The sequence below is a fragment of the Pinus tabuliformis genome, chromosome 2_2, assembly GCF_031772625.1.
Source record: "Pinus tabuliformis cultivar Carrire ecotype Pingquan chromosome 2_2, CPIR1, whole genome shotgun sequence".
NCBI lineage: Eukaryota > Viridiplantae > Streptophyta > Pinopsida > Pinales > Pinaceae > Pinus > Pinus tabuliformis.
This window is the reverse complement of record NC_142300.1, coordinates 984,123,460-984,129,868: the sequence shown is the minus strand read 5'-3', so window position 1 is coordinate 984,129,868 and position 6,409 is coordinate 984,123,460. Positions and strand designations below refer to the sequence as shown.

At 35.5% G+C, this 6,409-nt stretch overlaps 1 pseudogene; it reads right to left on the bottom strand.

The window, feature by feature from the left end:
* Nucleotides 1-852, bottom strand: LOC149196605 (uncharacterized; annotated as a pseudogene).
* Between the last annotated feature and the right edge of the window lie 5,557 nt (nt 853-6,409).

Sequence of the window (6,409 nt, the reverse complement as noted above, 5' to 3'; positions counted from 1 at the left end):
TCACAGCAGACTTCTCCATGCAAGTTTTTGCTCCTCCCAATAATTGTGCTTCTCCGATGTGGGTACTTTAGCAATTGGCAGCAACAGCAAATCCAGATCCAAATTGATCTCCTCAGGCAGGTGCAGTAGGAACTGTAACAATTCTTCAAAAGACAAATTCAACAAATCATCTTCAAAGTGCTTTAGCAGTGCCAAGCCCACTATGAAAAGAGTCTTTTGCAGGCCCTCAGAGAACAATGCATCTCAGATCCTAAGAGTGAAGGGAAAAGGCAAATATGCAGAAAACAGAGTCATAAACCATCCCCTGGCATACATGCAAGGTGTGATCATCTGCTCCTCAAAATGCCGACCCAGTTCAGGCAGCTGCTCATTCACCAGCATTGCAAACTCATTCAGGTAATCCTGTAGCAAAGGCAAACCTTCCAAATACAAACCCCGGATTGGCATATTCACAGTTCCTTTGAGCAGTGCCACCATAACCCAAAAGGCGTCTTCCTCCTTCATGTGAAGCAGAATGATGGCAGCTATGAAATTCATCCCCTGTGTATACCCCACATCTGTGTCATACACAGCATAGGCCTTCAACAGATTATGCAGAGATCTCTGTCCAGGCCCTTCTATTGTTTGAAATAATTCTTGTGATGGCAAAGTGCGATGTATGTCTTTCATAATGAGATTCTCCAATGAATCAGATATTTCCGTGGATAAGAGAAGTTGATAAATTCCAGGGTTGGCTGACAGAAGTTCCTGGCCACCTGAAATGAGTTGCCAAACTTTACCTCTAGACTCATCTGTATAAGTATCTGTGATAACCTTCCTTTTTAACCTTCTCTTTAGCGAAAGCATAGCCATGTGCATGGATTCAATAGAAAACCTCACAGCTTGTTAAATCAAGAAGCGAACGAACAAAACTAATAAGCAATTGCAGCGACAATTTACATTATGTTGAAGAATACATAATCTATTATCTGGTCAAAAATAGTTTTTTTAAGCATAATCTCATAGTTTTTTTTAAGCATAATCTCATAGAGTTAACTCTAGATACAATGCCCAATCTGGTGGTGAATGGTTTAAAAATCGCTGAAAATACAAAATCTAGAACTTACCCTATGTTGTCTGAAAGTGACACTGTCACTAGCTTCTGCTCGCCTTCCAGTGCGGTGGCTTAAGCCTATGCGGTCTGAAAGTGACACGTCATAATGGAGTAATATTTTGCTTGGCTCTATATCAATATTTGCCTGGCTTTTCTAAAATCAAATTATATGATTAAAAAAGGTTAAAATTTCTTTAGGTTTAACATAGAAGTACTATAATTAATATGATTAATGAAAATATCAAAATCTCTTAATTTTAAGAACTAAGTTTTATAATTAACATTATACAGTGATGCACAAATTAACTACCGTTATAATATGTAAATTTGTTTTAACAAATTTTACCATTTAAATAATAAATTAACATTTTAATACCAAGGTATATATGTAAATTTGTTTTAACAAATTTTATCATTTAAATAATAAATTAACATTTTAATACCAAGGTATATGTATATTATATTTTAAATAAAAATAAATAATTGCTGTTAAATATATATATGTGTGTCAGTTAAATATTTTAAAATTTAATTTTTACATTTTGTCAGATATTTTAGTATTTTGAAATATCTTGATATGCATTTCTATATTTTCTTATAATCATATTGATGTTTTTCCAAATTTTCATTTCATCAAAATATTATAAAAGAGAAACATTAACATGTACTTACTTAACAATAAAAATTAATATTTATATCAAGTGCAAAATGACTATTCTACTAAGATTGAAAAAAATAAACATTTTATTAATAAATAGCTTTAATTTAGGTATTTATTTTATGTTATTGCCATAGATAAATTATGGAATATTAAAAAGTAAAGACAAATGATATGCATTATGGAATTAAAATGAAGAATTTAATAATTACAAAAAAATTGGCGTGTTAAACTATTGCTTATTGTTTTCTTTGTTAGACATGGACAACATTGTTCTATAGGAATAATGGATAACTAAAAAAATGCAACTTTCAAAACATGGTTATATTTCAATATTGTTTTGTATAATTAGTTATTGGACATTCATAACATTTAGTCATAAAGATGTAAATTTTAGAAATTCATTTTCAAAATATTGTTGTATTATCTGGTCCCTAAGTTTATCAACTCTTAGTTAGACATTTTGCAAAAATACTAATTAATTATAGAAATAGAAAATGAAAAATATTTAAACTTTAAAATCTTAAGTTTGATTTGTCATGATTACCAATTTTAAACTAAAAATTATGAAAAAATTAGAATAAATGATATTAACTAATAAAAATTAAAAAACTCATCCTCAAAATACAACTATATAAATGAACAATATTTAAATACAAAAATAAAAAATAAAAAATAAAAATAAAAATAAAAATATATTTTTAAAATTTATAATATATTTTTATTATTACTCTGGCTTCAATTGTGCATTGGATGGCTGAATTAGGCATCCAGAGCATGTTCAGGAGGCAATTGGTGGTCAAATTTGGTTGCAGAGGCTCAGGGTGGCGCATGAAAGCTTAGGAGGCTTTGACAGAGAAAATGAGCGAAAATGGGTGAAAATGGGCGTCTTTTGCCTTTTAACTGGAAACAGTTAGAAATTGGTGGGGAATTTCATAATGAACAATGATGGTTTTGGGCTTTGTAGGGGAGGTGGTTTTGGGGGCCATTGCACCGCTTTTGGCCATGAGGCGGTATTTTCATGAGAGCACGCGAAATAGTGTGGAGCTACCATGTAACCAAAAGGGGCCCGAGCAAAACCATCCATTTTGCGTGCTATCGGGGGAGTAAAGGTCAATAAGGAAATCAGCCCTATATGGATGCAGGTCGTCAGATTTGGGGGTAGTAGGTCAGACCACTGTCTAGTGGTGGAGCTGCACAGTGGGAACTCAGGCAGAGATATGTGGGGCTCAGGGGTTAATTACAAATGATTTGTAATTAATTTAATGAATAAAGTGTGGGGTTTAAATATAATGTGGGTTTAGTTAAATGGAACCAATGTTGTGTGCGGAGTTAATTAAATAAAGAGGAAGGGAGAGAAAACTTAGAGTAAAGGGATTTTAAGGGGTGAAAGGGATTATATCAAGAAATATAGGAATGGAGGAGTTAATAAAGGAATGCGGGGTGGGAAAGGGGGAAATTTAACCTTAGGATAAAGGTTTATAGTGGATTTTTAGGCCAAATAGGGAAATTAATAAAAGAAAAGTGGTTTCTTCAAAGGGGAAAGGGTTTCACACTAGGGAAGGGGGGTTTTTGGATAGGGGGATGAGTTTGGAGGGTAAATTGCTAGGGAAATGTGTGAAACCAAGGGGCAAGGATGAAAATGAAGGGAAAAGGGTATTTTCTTAGGAAATGATAGGATATGGGGAAATTAGTAAGTATTTAGCGGGGGGTGAAATGGAATGATGTGAAGTTAGCCAAATCAACTTGTGACCATCCTTTCAATTTCCTAACTGTTCCTGCACACTGAAACATATGATTAAGCATGATAAATGTGTTTTTTCTTTTAATCAACTTTGTACTTCTGCAACCTTTATTCTACTTACCCTTTACTTACCCTAACATTTTTTCTTCACTTTATTGGGTGCATTTAAGCTAGCAGACCATTTCTTTCCATTTTCTTTTGAAAAGTAAGCTATCTAATTCTAACCTTATATCTTCCAATGGCTTAGATTAATCTTATGAGCACATTTTATTTATCTACCTAACTTCTGATCTGCCAAGATTAAACAATTTGGCTAGATCTTTATTCTCTATCTATAAACATGAAATTTAAAGCATGAAGTGGTCAAGATTAAGCAGTTTGACTATCATGGGTTGTGGCATTTAAGACAAGTTGCACACAACCATTATTTTGGACAATAAAGTAAAAAGTAGTGGCACTTAGACTTGCACACTTTCATGATCCATTTTTGTTTAGGTTTGTATATTTTCACTTTTTTGATCTTTTCTTATTCTTTTTGTCCTTTGATATTTGTTTTAGGACATACCCTCTTTACATTTTTAAAATTTTTAATATGGAAAACATTTGTAGAAAAGCAAAGCATGTACAATATTACAAGATCAACCACAGTCAATTTAAAATTATGAATCCTATTAATATAGGACCCTAACAGGGCCAAGCATTCACAGATGGTCGAGCTGAAGGCTTCTGAGTTAGATGCATCTTCTGACTTTGAGTCAAAACCAAAAAAGGGGAATGACAAAGGGAAGAAAATCATTTACACGGAACCTAGTGCCACTATGGCCACCACCAAGATCCATATGATTGAGCCTGAAGATCTAGAGGAAGGGTAACACCTATTCCACTCACATATGTGGGTGAAGAGTTCTTCATTGTAGATCATTGTTGATAGAAGGAGCCAAAATAACCTCATTTCAGCAAAGGTCGTGAAGTGGTTGGGCCTACTAACTACAACACATATAGAGTCGTACACCACTGGGTGGCTTCACCAAGGACAAGATCTTTGCATCAACGAGCAATGTCGCCTTCCCTAGAGCATCAAGCCCTTCACAAATGAGGTACTATGTGATGTTGTTCCTCTTGAAGTTTGTGATGTATCATTAGGAAAACCATACTTGTGGAAGTAGCATGTTGTATATGAATTTAGACCCCACTCTGTTATTACTTCTTTGGGTAGTAAGTTATAAAAGATACCAAAGGTATCCCTGCCTACCACCATCTCTTTGATCTCTGCTAAGAAATGTAGTAAGATCATTTCCTAGACTGGGAATTTTTTTTCTTTCTAATTCCTTCTTAAAGTAAGGGGAAGATTGTAGCCACATCCATGGCCCTAGGGAAGGGTTCCTCCACACAGTAGAAGTAGGTGTATATGGTCTTGGAAGAATACAAGGACATATGTATATGGTATTGGAAGAATACAAGGACATATTCTCCTCACACATAGGGGTACCCTTGTAGTGTGAGGTCAAGCATTCGATCAATATGACTCCCTGAGCACCTCTACCCAATGGGTCGATATATCTTCCCTCCATTCTAGAAAATGAAGAGATCAAGCAAAAAATTGAGGATTTGCTGCAAAAAGGGAACATCTGACCAAGTTCCTCACCTTGTGGGAGCTCAATTGTACTTCTACAAAAGAAGGATGGGACCTGGAAGCTCTGCATTGATTATTAGGCACTAAACAAAATCATTGTGAGGAACATGTATCCAATCCCACAGATTGATTACCTTCTGGACCAACCCAAGGGGGCCAAGTATTTCAACAAGATCGATCTGAAGTATGGCTATCACTAGGTTGCAATAGAGCCTATCAATGTTTGGAAGACTGCATTCAAATCCAAGGAAGGCCTTTTTGAATGGTTGGTTATGCACTTCTAGTTGACAAATTCCCTACTACTTTATGAGGCTAATGGATGACATCTTCTGGCCCTTCACCAACTCATTCATGGTTGTTTATCTAGATGACATCCTCATCTTCAATAAGAGTTGGGACAAGTACTTCAAACCCTTCGACAACAAAAATTGCGTGCCAACTTAGAGAAATGCATCTTTGGCGTGAGCCATGTCCAATGTTTGGGTTACATCATTGAAGAGCATGGCGTGCATGTGGATTGACTAAGATTCAAGTCATTCGGGATTGGCCAGCCCCGACCACTCCAACAAATCTTCGTATCTTTTTGGGTCTTGCAAATTTTTATTAGAGGTTCATGTTGGGATTCTCCCATATCACTTGGCCTTTGAGTCAGATTACAAAGGGCGGGGCGAAAGCAAAGTTTTCTTGGTCTAAGCCCGAACAGAAGGAATTCGTTGAGTTGAAGCACCAACTCTTCTCTACATCAGTACTCACACTGCCAGACCTGCAACAACCATTTCAAATCAAGATAGATGCCTTAGAATATGTTATTGGTGCATTCCTCACCCAACACGAGCATCCAGTAGCCTATCATAGTGAGACACTTTCTAATATAATTTAGACTTATGATCTGAAATGATCATAAGTTAAAACTGATGTAGAATTGATTATCCATTATTGAATTGATTGTTAACTGCAAGTGCGAAAATCAAGGAAACTGCTTGAGAAGAAAGATTTTACGACATTGATTAAGCATAAGTAAGATACATAACATAAGTGAAAACAGTAAAAACACAGTGATACCAGACAACCAAGTTCATTACGAAGTTCATTTTGGGCGACCGCTTTATTAGGATTGAAACCAAGGAGTTCTATTACCCAGAGAATAGATGAGGCTGAATGTGCATGCAGGCACTTCTGGTCACTTTCAAAGGATAGATCTCTGAACCATCTTTCCAACGCCTATCACATTTCCCAATTCTGACTCTAGATGCTCCTGTTACACTGAAAACAAAATTGCCT